Source organism: Heliconius melpomene, chromosome 19 (assembly GCF_056956725.1).
Source record: "Heliconius melpomene rosina isolate 202511_hmr_F chromosome 19, ASM5695672v1, whole genome shotgun sequence".
Taxonomy (NCBI): domain Eukaryota; kingdom Metazoa; phylum Arthropoda; class Insecta; order Lepidoptera; family Nymphalidae; genus Heliconius; species Heliconius melpomene.
Window position 1 is genome coordinate 8552794 of NC_140407.1, and position 14853 is coordinate 8567646.

At 31.0% G+C, this 14853-nt stretch overlaps 1 protein-coding gene across 7 annotated transcripts in view; it reads right to left on the reverse strand.

Moving 5' to 3' along the window:
* Window positions 1-14853, reverse strand: part of bru1 (bruno 1) — a 350067-nt gene that overhangs the window by 258345 nt on the left and 76869 nt on the right. For 2 of the 7 annotated variants that reach the window (XM_085203416.1, XM_085203414.1), the window contains exon 1: window positions 5549-5770. The exons of 2 other annotated variants lie outside the window; for them this stretch is intronic. The gene's annotated coding sequence lies outside the window, so the exon portion shown is untranslated. Of the gene's footprint in view, window positions 1-5548; window positions 5773-14853 lie in introns of those variants that run through there. 3 more of the 7 variants (XM_085203422.1, XM_085203421.1, XM_085203418.1) reach the window with 2 other exon arrangements.

Below are 14853 nucleotides of genomic sequence, written 5' to 3' on the forward strand. Positions count from 1 at the left end.
TTTGAATTTAATGTTTGGCAAAAACACCACATTTTATTGAAAACTGATGCAGGTATGTTTAAATCTTAAACTGTAATTCACAGAAGGGTTACTCATGATTACATTACAGAAAAAAAAATGAAGAAAGAGTAATATTTGTAGTCCAGGGACGTGAAAAACCATCACAGGGTGTCGGTTTTTGCGATATTTTTTAAAATCAATATAATATGAAAAATACATGACAAAGATTTTTTTTTATATTTTTCTCATAACTGTCACGACTTGGTCTATCACCTGGTTTCGTTTTATCGTTGGCTCCTGGGACACCCTGTATATAAAAAAAAAATTCCTCGACCAGGAATCGAACCTAATATAATATTTACATTATACATACAAATCTTCTCCTTCACTAAGCAACAATGTAAATATCGTATGACTGTAAACGTGACAGGTTGTAGGTTCGATTCCCACTCGGGGAAATTAAATATTTTATATTTTCATTTCTTCGCTCTGGTGTCGAGTCAAACCGCGGCGTTGAGAATTGCTCCAGAATTCGGTCGAAAGTGAAAATTGGAGTGTGTTAAAACCCCCCTTTTTGCTTATCCTGCTGCTGAAAAAAAAAATGTCAATATCATCATTTCACAAGAATTATATAAGTTAAATCCAATGAAAAACGTTGCACTAAGTTCCAAGTAGCGCGTACTTTATCGATACGTAGCTAAGACCGAGATTATAAGTTAGATTACTTTGTGCTTACATGTCAACGGAAGCGGATTTTCTCTAAGCCAACGGAATTTCTATCTCGCATGAATTTAAACTTATTATAAGAAATTTAAACGTTGAAAGCCTTTTTTATTATTTTATTAGAAAAATGGTGATTGTGTCAAGGCTTCAATTTTTGTCTCGCTTATAACAAAGTATGTAAAGAGAACCCATCACCAAGGCACTCCGATCTTCTCCTACCGTCTGAATTCGAGACACTATGTGTTAAATGGCTGAACTTAACGCCGCACTGTCTTGTTAGAGCGACAAATCTAAAGTAATTAACTCCTCTGAGTGGGAATCGAATGGAAACCATCCACAACAACCACCCATCTTACATAACTGTAGACGCAGCAACCGTAGAAATATAGTTGTTCATTTAATTTTAAGTGACCAATTAAGGTTTCAGTTTAAAATGAGGTCAGTAATCTAAGAGGTTCATTTCAACAGCAATTAATTTTAATAATTGCTTTACAATAAATTCATAAATTTAATTTTATAAATATTATCTTGAATAATCTTTTAAAAATAGTGTAAATTATTTTTTCTGTTATTCAAACATAAATATGTATAATTATAATGAAATTTCAAAGTGTTTACTGTTATTAGTTATTGAACTAGTCTTTTATATCATATTCGTAGAATAAATCTTTTGAATATTTGCAGAAGCCACCGAATTCTGGAGGCTCAACGACACATTTAGCCTGGACACCAGAGCGAAGAAATGTAAATATAAAATTTTCCTCAAATAAGAATCGAACTCACAACCTACCGTTTACAGTCGTGTGCCCTTGAACCACGACTGGCCTATCTATTAAAATATATTTTACATTATAATTACAACAATGCCAACACTGTGCACCTATATATCTTTATTAAATAAATCCAGTTACTAAGGTTAAATCGATTATCACAAGCAACTGCTTAGCAAGCTAAGCGAAGCTACAAAGAGGTCATCTTAATATCCATCTACTCTTGACCGGAGTGAGTGTTGCTTAACCTATAGTAACATTGCTTAAATGAGAAATCTTTACTTATCTACTTTTTTCTTTTATCTTTTTTATTGGAACATGATAAATCGATATAGTATCTTATACATTTGTGAGCTTAAAGCCTTGTCCCACATATAGTAGGGCTAGGGAACATAATTTCAAGACATTGTTGACCACTTTCTGCTCGGATTTGAGACATTACGTTTTGCGGAATTTGCGCAAAACGTAATGTCTCAATGTTTAATGTTGCAATTTGTCGACAAGAGCGGAAAAATGAAATAAATTCAGTCCTGTGAATTGAGATCTAACCTGGTTGTAATCATTGCATTAGAAGTCAGGCGCGATCCTACTGCGCTACGACGACTTAATATAAATAGACAATATTTTAGCTTCACATATCTCCTGAATCAAACAAGTAATTCGCAAAGAATGTAAAAGTAGGGAGAACTCGTTAAAAATCATTGTTTTATTTATAATCTGTACTTTCCCTCTTATAGTCGCAATGCCTAGAAAATTCGGTGGAAAGTGACGAATGGAAGTGTCTTAATGAAAACAGAGTATCTTAACACTAGGTGCCCAGGTTGTCTACTTTTCTATGTGCAATGTACGGAGTGAAGTTAAAAATAAAAAATAGTTTCAACCAAATAAGTACAGAATAAGATTCATTCATTCTTATTGCGTGATATTAACATCTAATTTATTTATTGATATTTCAGCTTGAACTTTAAACCGGAAACGGTAATCCAACCTCAACAAAACAAATATTTTATTATTAAATTAGGTAAATAGCTACTATCGAGCTAACAAATATTTGTATAAGAGTCATATATTATGAAAATAAATATGAATAATAGAAGAGAATGGTATAATTAATATGAAATTACGTTTAACATATTATGATCGAAATTTTCATTCAACAACTGTTTATTGGCTATTGTAAAATACAATATGTTTTATTGTTGTTACTGTTTAAATAAATTCAGTAGTAATAAGCTTAGTGTGCGTTCTTGAATTGTGGATTTAGATAACCTTTAATTATCGACGTGGATTGTTTTTAACACTAGTACCGACATGAGGCTGGAGAGACCACATATAAAACACTGATGAGATTTTATATTTTTTAACATTTTAATAATTTATTTAAATTTAAAATATTTTAATTAACATTCTTTTTAATTTTAATAAACTTTTTTAATAAGCTCTTTGTTTTTTTTCCTTGATTTGTACTATATAGTACAAATTCTTACATTTTTCCTAATTTTATTTCTTTCTGCTAGATGCAGCAAGGCGTACTGCTACCTCGTATCTTCCATCTCTACTGAATATACTTCTCAAATATACCACTTCATTAACTTGTTCTAATATCTTACTACTTACACTGATCTTGCATTCCGTCCTTTCTTAATTTCTTTCAAATACAAGAAACTTTCTTTGTCTTACTCGCATTCAGGTTTAGACACCCTTCATAGTTTTCCCACCTTCCTTTCAGAGTAATGACCAAAGCCTGTAACTCTCCTTCTGATGATGCAAAGAGCACTTCATCATCTACAAACAGCAGGCAATTTACCTTAAAGTCACCTACATTCAAACCCATGCCAATATGTCTGTATACCATAGACAATATGCTTATTCAGATACTAATTATCCATTTACAATGCAAATTGACCACCGGTCAGAATTCAACGGGCTAAAGATTACATTATTTAAAACGAGGCAATTGAGCTACCAAAATTGAAATCATGCTATTTAGAACTATGGACGTGGCGCGAAACTACCGATTGCTAATTAGTAAACAAAACAGCAAATTTCATGTATTACAAATATATTATATAAATAATCTTACATTTTATATTTTAGCACTACGCTTCTCCCGCGTAAAGTAGAGTAGACAAAAAGGACCTCGAGTTTAGTATGTAATGGCGTAATCTAACGCCGCGATTTATTTTAAACCAAAAAAAAATCGAAAAGTCTTTGCGCTTACAATCAGATACTATGCTATTTCGGGGTCAATTATAGATACTGCTATACAAAAAGTAATAATGCCTTAGTTACGTCAATGGATTGTCTAGCCGCCTACTACCGACGTGGGTACAATTTCCGTTTTTCACTTGTAATAAATACATAATTTATTTGATATAAACTATTTCTTATATGATAATATCATATTAGTTTATCTCTATAAGCTGCGAAGTGGAAAGTTTAGGAACATTAGCAACTATGTATATTCCTTTTAAAAAAACACTAGAATTTGAAATTAAATCTAGGTTAAATGTCAACGGTCTTGTTAAGTTAGTGAATTTATTATGGCGGCTGAATTATTCAGTAAATGATACATAATATAATTGAAAAATTTAAAAGTTTAAATATATGACTGATTTCTACTTTAGATCAATCTGTGTATGATAAATTTATTCTTTTATAATATATTTTATTTCAATATAAATACGTAGAGTAATATATATTTTTAACAAAGTGTAATAATCAGTTACATTACCAGAAATAAAAAACACAATTTTTTCAAACAAAAATTTTTTTTTACATATTAAAATTTATTTCGACGTTTTATATAAAACGTCTGCAGTCTACTCGCGGTCATGAATGACTGGAAACAGTGTGGAGCTTTGTGCCAAACATAATATTAAATATATTGAAATTCGAAATAAACAAATCTATATCTATACTAATATAATAAAGCGGAAGAGTTTGTTTGTTTGTTTGTTTGTTTGTTTGTTTGTTTGTTTGAACGCTAAGATCTCCGGATCTACTGGATCGATTTACTTTGTTTTTGATTTGTATGAAAGCTACATTCTTCAGAAGTGCTATAGGCTATATAATATTACATTACACATATATACTAATAAATTAAAATACTTTCTAATTTGACATGCAATTTATTCTGCCATGTTAATAACAACCGTCGTCGCTACGCGACCGCGATCGTTACCGCGTCATTTTGATATTCATCCTTATGAAAATAAATATAATAGTCACTTTTAGCATTTCATCTAGATTGAAATTATATTTCTATAGAAATTATATTATTATATTTCAAGCAGGCGGAGCCGCGTCCGGGTCCGCTAGTGTATTATAAAAGAATAAATATACTATAATATATATCATAATCTTCTATAAATTTTATATAAGATCAATTCAAGAACGTACATTTTGTCATAGAATAATCTTATAATTTCTTATAAAAATTTTCAGAACAAAATTAACAGCAAATTCGCCTTGTTTTCCTAAAAAATACTTTATTTTTGTTTTTAATTAAACATCTTTAAGCTCATACTGAACACTGACTGCCTTACTTATAACGACTAAAAATAAATAATAAAATTATTTATCTTTCAAATATCTACTATATAAAATATTATATGACAATATAATTTGCTGCCGTAATACGTTTTGATGCACACCAGGTGATTGAGAGCGTGTTGCATTCAACGCGGGAAATACATTAGCCAAGTTCAAGGGATAATTACAAATTGCGGTAAATACTAGTCAAAAGTAATTTTATATTATGATTCTTTTTATGTTTTAATTTATTAAAAAAATATCATTTAATATTACAAATATTAAAAAAATATATACCAAATTATATAAATATTATAATTATGATCGTTTATTTCAAACATTAGGTTAATTTTGAATTCGATTAAACAGAAAAAAACCGACATTATAGATAAAAATAACACCAAAAGCCCTACAAACTGACTGAAATATAAATGATTAAATATAAATGCAATTAAACATTCGTATCGACATTTTATAATTTGCAATTTGTGCATTTCATTGTTACAGATGGGAGAACTTACCGTTCAAAGTCAGCAGGCGGGCCATGGTTGAATCGAAGCAAATTACATGCCTTTACAAACAAATATATATATCACAGTGTAAAAATATCGCAACTGCTATAAACACTATAACTTTTACTTACAAATATGATTATTTTGTTAATACAAAACACTAAACACTTGTATTTACGTATACGACAGGTTAGTAATAATGGATTTCAATTATGTATCCACACGTCCAACCTCGCCGAGCTTGCCGGCGTAACTGATCGCCGCCCGCCCGACACGTGCCCCCGCCCGCCCTACAAAACCTTTCTTTGTTTCGCATCCCCACCGTGTTAGACAAATTTTAATCTTATTATTTCTTGCTATTTATGAATGTAATTTTTTAATGTATTTTTTAAGCTTCCGCATTTTGTAATAACGATATAACGCGTGAATGTTCTTCTCTTTGCTTTTCGTACTTGTTAAAGATATGTTGATATCAAGACAATATGACGAAATGTTTTTAACGTTACACTTTGTTTCGTGTAAAATAAGGTAGGCAGAGGCAATCTAGTGTCAAGGCACTCCGTTATCCTCCGAGACTTTGTGTGTGTGGCTAACATCAACATTGCGATTTGTTTATAAAGAAAGTAAAAAAAAAACGTAAATATTTCCAAGAGAGGATTAAACTCATAACCGCCACGAATATCTTTTCCCCCACTTCACTACGATTATATCTACTCAAATTTATTTCAAAATTCGAACCGATAATTGGGGGGTTGTCGTCTCGTTATAATTGAAACTTGTTTCGTAGGGGGTACTTTTACAGTACAACCGACGGCGGCGATTAGGCGACCCGCTGTGATAACATTTGTATGCACATCTGAGACCATTGTTGTACTCGTGACGTCATTACCACAGTAATATGCGTATGAATGGATTATTTAAAAGTTAACAGGCGTCTTTTTTTTTAGAAACGAATCGGAGATTGAATTTGTTCTCAATATATAGCCTTTTAAGTAGTATGATTCTCATATAAGTATGATTAAAAAAGAGTTTAAGAAATAGTCATGTCGCAGGGGCGTAAGCATGTGATTACAACGAGACTGTTATGAGTTCGATTCCCACTCGGGGGAATGAATTATTTATTTTTTAAATATTCATTTCTTCAATCTGGTGCCAAGGCAAAAGCGCCCCTCTGAGTTCTTCCGACTCAACAAGCGATACCACGAAAATTAGGTGGAAAGTGGGAGACGGAGTGTCTTAAAAATGGGTATCTCTTGCAAAATTACATTGTCTATCTTAATTTGGTAATGAAATCACATTGTATTCTATCAGAACTGCTGAGCCACCAAATTATTTAGATCGTATTTAATATAGAAAAAAATGTATCACCACTTTTATTATCTTTTCTTTGCATAATAGTCGATTTATACGAGATCCACTTTTAAAAATCTGCTTATATACGACTGATACGATTCTGCTTATATACGAGAATCCACTTTTAAAAATCTATAATAAATAAAATATAATAGTTTTATAGTGAAAAAAGAACCTAGTGCGAATACACTCCTTGATGTTGAATAAGCGTGTCCATACACTACTATATAATAAGTATTAATGTTAGATAACTATGCGACAAACACACAAACACATAACTATAAACTCCAGAACGCTAACAGCGAGTGTCACATCTCAACTGATAAGAGAAGTAAACTGCATTGATAAGAGCGAAAGTACTTATGCAAATACCGGTTGAATGTACGTTTATAGTGCATTTTCGCGCGGCGGTGTCATCGGAAGTGACAAGGAGAGACAGGCCACGCTCGCACTGGTGTGGCAAACAGTGGAAATAGAAACGGTCGGCAAGCTATATATTTTACACGTAATTAGCACACGGCTTCCTGTTTGGGCGGTAGGTGTGAAAGTGGCATAAGATTGTTTTTCATAGTTAATGATCATTATTTATTACTATTTGTAGTGAATGAGAATAAAAATTTATATATTTTAATTTTATTATCTCATGTACTAATTGATTAAATTTGGGTCTATTTAAAATCTCTTTTGATATATAATTTTAAAAGAATCTTTAAAAGATAATATTATAATTTCAGACAAATAAAATAATAATATGAATATATTTCATTACATTACACATTTATACATAACATTTTTTAACTAATACGAAAAAATAGAACCTCGACTAAAGCATAGATGATATGTAGTAAAATAAAGAATTTTCTCAATAATTGTATTTAACACTAAATCGAAAGGCAGCGGAGCTTAACGCCAGGACTTATCTTGCCATAGCAAGAACATAAAAATTCTTCACTACACCCAAATTGGGATCCAACCGGTAATGTTCTTATTAACTCATATTATATTCTTATTATATTCTGTATTCAACAGGCTCGCCTACAGATAACAACATATTCTTTATTCAGATATGTTTTCACGATTTTGAAATTTTTTAATTTTAATTATTTAAATATATCTGCGTAATTTTAAGAAAGCTCCCATCTAAAGAAGTCAAAGGAAATGAAACTTAAATAAAATATACTGATACATATTATGTTTCTACAAGAAACTCACTTAGTTTGTTTATATTGATATATTATTAATATATTTAGCATATCAAAGAAAATGTTTATTATATGAAAATAAATATTTGCCAGCCAATTTTACTTCAAACAACATATTATGTACTAACAACGTCATAATTATTGTATGCTCCGCGTTGCACCCAGTAGGTGCCTTTAGAATTACATTATTCATAGTCTTGGCTCTAATTGCTAAGTAGATTTAATGTTAAATAAATTTTTAAATATTTTTCTTGACAATTTTATACATTTTCACAACAAAATACGCATATATAATTATGTAACATCTTGATTTAAACGGACTTGAAATTTGCCCTATTGAAAAAATATGATGATTTTGGGTACATAAACTTCACGCAGTATCCTGGATGTAAAAGGATAAGAAGGAGGAGGCGAGTGTCAAAACATTCTGCTCGCCACTTTCCGCTGAATTTTGGAGGTATTGAGACGGCATCTATCGTAGATGGCTTAGGCCCTTGTCTTAATGTATATTTAAAAAAGTTAATTTCGTCTTTTGTACAATAAAATTCCACAGGAGGATCTGGAGGCATTGCACTTTTGTACAATAATAATATTAAAATAGTTTAAACTAATAAAGTATCTTCTTCAAGCAATTCGCGTATGACCCCCACAAAGTTACCCACTATTCAATATTAGCTTCTAAACTTAGAAATAAAGTTTAGTCTAAACTAAAATAAACTAAACAACTAAACTGAACTAAATATGCGAACTATATTTATTCTATATTTATTTGAGAGCTTTATTGCATCGCCGCTCTAGATAAATGTTTAAAAATTTTAATTTAAATTTTTCCTTTACCAAGCCAAGGCTCGAGCGATTTCAAGGAATTTAATATCCGTTCATTTAATAAAGAACACACAGCAACTACACATTATTATCGTCAACCTAAAATATTAAACATTTTTTTAAATACTTTTCATAATATATTTTTTTGTATTACAGGCACACCTAGTATTTTTTTATATTAATGTAAGAATGCTAATATTATAAATCTGAATCGTTGCTTTTCGCTTTTGCGACGAACTGAAAATCCATATTTTATCATGTTAATCATTTTGATGTAATCCATTGTATCTCACAGTTATCTTGTCTCAGATATCATCTACAACCATCGCTTCGACAATCAGACGCTATTACACTGTACAATGACGATCACAAAAAATCTAGTGGATAGAAAACCTGTTCCTTCCTCCACTTTAGGAAATGTAAATATCCTCCCACCATTTTAACATTTAGATATTTACCCAATTACATGGTGGAACAACATCAATGTGCTGAATTTGAGTTTAAACTGTATGTCTTGTCTCTAGGATCTCATTAACTAACCTGTTAAATGCTTGATAAGGTTTAAATTTGAAAAAAACATTATGTAAGGGGTGGGGGCATAACACGTTTATTTACTATTTTAATAACAACATCGCGCCCCGTAGCGATCGACTAATTTCGTTATCGTTAACGCGGACGCATCGTCAGTATTACATATTATGCGGACATGAAGCAATTCAATTATCTACTAATAACTTACTAATATATAATCTATAAATTATTATTATATGATAATTTGAATTTCGTGTTATACGAAATGAACGTTTCCCCCATTTAGTTTTTAGACATGGTGCAATTATGGCAGTAACAGCACTGTACTACCTTAATAAAACAACTTATGAACACAAATATTATACTTTAATTAAAATATTATTTTTTATGACAAATTTGGTCTTGGATTAGAATGGAATCTACAGCTGCCACCATAAGTTACTAAGTGTTAAATATTTATTCTAAAATTAATGTTAAAAATCAAAAATTATTTTAGTATTAAGACATAAGGAACTACATAAAATCACAAATTTTTTGTAAAACGTTTCTATTTAAACATCAAAAACAATACGTTTACGCTTTCGAATACAAGCTCTAGTAGAGCTCTTAAGAAATTTTCAACACCATTTTCTATCTTTCTTCAGTGGTTTAAAAAACCTTAAAAAAATTCGAACCCATAAACATCGTCTAAAGCCTTTAACAAAACTCCAAGATGATAGCGTCTACAAATAATTAAGGAGAACAATAAAGGAACAAATAGACGTTCACATTTATATCCTCAGTAATTTCTTAGATTAGTTTACATTTGCTCTTACGCTCAGCACATTGCTCCGGGCTATTACAATACTTTCATATTAAATATACTCCAAATATAAATTACATGGTTTTTTATACATTTATATTAATATTTTTGTTAAAATATTAATATTGTTCCTCAAATATTAGCCGTTATTGCTTTTTTATTTGTTTTCGCAAAATAAAAGTTTATGTACACATTATATAGCGTATAATGGATTAATAACTAAAATGATTCGTTATTTCTACATAAGTGTGCTACTTTTGTACAAATTTTATGAAAAACTAAAATGTTCACGCTGTATTCCGCATATAGCAACAAGGTAAGTAGAGAGAACCTAGTGTTATAACTCTCTATTTCTTATTTTCCACTCCATTTTCGAGACATTGTCTGTTCCTACGACGAAAAAATGAAAATGTTAAACAATTAATTTCCCCGAATGGGAATCAAACTCACAACTGTCACGTTTACACTACGCCACGATGGCCTTAATAGCCCATACTAACACATTTCCACATCAACAAATCTATACTAATGAATAATACATTCACACACTGCAGTACGCGCGGCAATTGTATTCGAACAAGTATTTATTGCTGACAACACGCGTCCCGCCGTACTGCAGCCAGCCTCTAAGATCTCCCGATCCTCTCGCGTTTTGTTCCGATTTAGAAATTTATTGGCACGTCCCGAACGCTGTTTACGACAATGGCGCTAAGGAAATATTAAGCCTTATTTATGCACGTCGATACTTTGGAAGCTAAGCTTTAGGTGCTTAACGAGCGAAATTCAATCGTACCTGCTCTCTTAGAGTGTATATAAATAATGTAAATTGAAAATGTTGGGATGTGGGTTCAGATGTGGGGAATTTTTTTCTACTTATAGTATTGGTATAGGTTTAAACCAAACGAAAGACAAAAGATGTAGATGTCATCAACCACCATAAAGAATCGCTATTGGATAAGACATAAAGGAAGTCACTTTCCTGCTCTCTTCTTCATTGTGAAAAATATGATCCAAAAATTCCAATTTTATAAAAAAAAAAAAAGAATCCAACTAAACAACAAATGCAAATACCCAAATGAACCTTGATGGTAAAACAATTTTACCACAGAATACCCAACTTTATGGTAAACATATTACCACTCCACCAAATAACTCAATCATTAATTATTTACCTGCACCTGCTAAATCACAGTCAATCTACCGTGGCTTAATTAAGCCGGCAATGTGACAAATCTCGCGTTGCCTGGCAACCAGACGCTTTGATGCCGTGCTGCCACTTGATATCCTGCCGGGTAAGTTGGATGCGACGCGGCGGTTAAAAGAACCCCCTCTGGCCGGATTAGGGGACGTCACGTACGCTATGTTCACTATTTTTGCTAATAACTTGTGTGTTTCTATATAATTATATATTGATTTTTTTTTCTTGTTCATAATTTTCATAATCTATATGGGTCATAATCAGAAAAGTGGACATTTTCGAATTCGTAACGTAACTGATAAGTAACAACACTGATAATGTTTGTTACGAAACTGATGTCATAAGGCATTATACACAACAAAATAAGGATATTATATGAATAAAATATTGTTTTTTTTATTTAATGAGACACAGATTAAAATTTTAAAGATTCAATCGTTGAATTAACAGATTATAAATGTAAGAAGAAAACATAACAAACTGACAATATGAACAATATAATAATGCTAGTTAGTAACGTAATAAACTTATATTTCTAGTAAGAGATCACAAAGTTAATGATAAAATTAAATCCACTTTAAAATATATCAAAATTTGAGTCGTTATCACTGGAATTAAGTTTAATTCTTTGTAAGTGTTTATTCCGCATATCTTCATATTTAATAGGATTGGTATTTTTAAGACGTTCTCTACATCTTTTATGTATTTCAGCACTTGACATAGGAGCCATGACGCTTACTGAAAATACAAAAATATTTATCAAAAATAATAATCACAAAATCACAACAAATTTCAGGCAGAATAAAAAATATTTTTAACTAAATCGGTGATGAGATTAGCGTGCACAAACACAGACAAACAAGCAAACAAGCAAAAAACTTAAAAATCATTATTTTTGGTTACTTTATTTTATGAAAAGTCACTAATAGTTTTTTTCATATGCCAGCAATTTTTTTTTCTTACATACATATCTTCCATATACAAGCACCGGTTCGATACAATTTTATTATAAACATATATAAGAAAACATTGGTACCGTAATTGTGAACTAGGCTTCATATTTTCTCAATTTCGTTACGTAACGAAATATAACGAAATTGAGAATGAAATCTGAGAAATTCTAACCCTTTTAAATATTTGCTCATAAGCCACGTGTTGCATCTGCAAGCACTGAAGTTCTTTTTTGAGATTTTGTAAAAAGAAGCAAATAACATAAACAAGAAAACGAAATTATAGAATACTTACCAAAATAAAAGCCGTTTATAACCCTGAGATGTAATTTCACGCATTCCCTCTAAAGCATTTGAACCCCTCTACTGCTGCGAGAACACTACTTGTTGTAGCTACGACAGCATTGACTTTTAGAAGTATGGTGCCACAACAAAAAACAATATTAAACACCATCCAAAATAATTGCGTTCATAATTTAATTGTACGTTACTAGCCCTGAGTAACAAAAAGACAATATTTTGGGACAAATTTACTTAACTAATATATATTGTTTATTAAATAATGTATCAATAAAAGTAGTTCTATTTAATATTATGCATAAAGTAAAGTAATATAAACATATCTGAAATCAAATAAAACCATAAACATTCGTAACAAATCAATTCTTAAAAAGTAAAGTGGTGAATGGGACACGAAAAATTGTATGGAAGCATTTTGAAAGGTTTTTTGCAACTAACAACAAATACTATTATTTGCCATAATACATTTAAAATATTACAAAAATCTTTAAGTTAATAAATAAATTTATCGTAAATGGCAAAATATTTAAATTATCTATAAAATTGTATTTTTAAAACGCATTCAAAGTAGCGGGACAAGAAAAGACACAAAAAGGACACTTTTTCTGATTATGACCCATATATTATTATGTGAAGTAAACATTTTTGTACCCCTTTTTACAAACATTGTGCGAACGGAAGAGTATGAAAATTTCACAGTTACAGTTTATATGTCTATAGTTTTATTATTTTTTAGATTTTATTTTTAACTAGCGACCCTCTTGCGGCTTCGCCCGCTTTTACTACTGGATTATTCATATAATGTATGTTTGCAAAGCACTTAAGATAATGTGAAAATTAATTAGACCCTAATGCAACCCGCATTTTCGTATATTCAATAAGGATTTTCCAATTGTTTTACACAGAAAGGATTTTTTAGTAGGTACCGTAATTTTAAATCTGTGCTACTAATCTTTTCAAGTACTTATTAAAATATATTTGAAATGACTGACTGAAATGACTATTTTTAAACGGAAGAAATTATAAACAAAAACCTACCTACTAATAACTACTACAAGAAATATGAAATCAAATATATCGCGCTGAAATAATACATTCAACTCCAATTATCCAATACATTCAAACGCATCTAAATCTTCGTTGCTATATAGGCAGGCGGGTTTTTTTTCGAGCTTGTGGTTAATGCTGAAGTGGGTATTCTGTCCCCGCAAGCAAGTACTACGTGGCTGCCTGTGAGGAAAATTAAATATTCGGCAATCGAACCCGGGCCGCCATCGTAGCAGGCGAGCATTCTACCACTGAACCACCGATGCGTGTAAGGCAGGTGGGCGCGGCGGAGGCATGGCGAGTGGCGAGCCGTTTCGCAGCAAGGATTTTTTGATATTGTAACAACTTCTAAAGTACTTATTAAAATGAAAAACAGTAAAAGACAGTTTTGATCTACATTAAATGGCCAACGTAACTAATATACTTATTTATATGCTGAGAGTAAGGGATAAGTGAAACTTGAGTAACATACAGGTGATGTGTGAACGGCGTGATGTGTTAACAATTAAATGCGTTTTTCTCTAAAACTATTCGCAATTTCGAAATAGTGTGAAAAGCAAATTTTATCTTCGTTTAACGTAGAAAATTAATAAAGTATTTTAAAGGATAAGGATTTAATACCATTACGGAAAAATATGACTCACAATAAAAAATATATTGAAATTATTATTTTTAGACAGAAAAATGATCACTACACGTTATTCATAAAAGATATGAATATGCCGTCGCGGACTTTTTTGTAGATCTTATTAACAACAGGAACAATACTTCAGTACATTTTTTTCATATAGTACTTACCATTAAAGCAGCGCATGCGCGAAAGTGTCTCAACGGGTAGGACTTTATACATATTTATCGTATTTATGTTAATTTACATAAAAATGTACAAATAATAAACTATATATAAACCTTCTACGAAAAATACTCGACCTAATGGTGAAAACCGTATCAAAATCCGTTGGGTGGTTTAGAAGAAGAAGAGTTAGAAACAACAGACAGACACGAAAAGCGACTTTGTTTTATAAGATACTAGTGGACCCGTACGTGGCTACGCCCGCTTGAACTATACGAATATTTATTAAAATATATTAAATTATTTTCAGTTT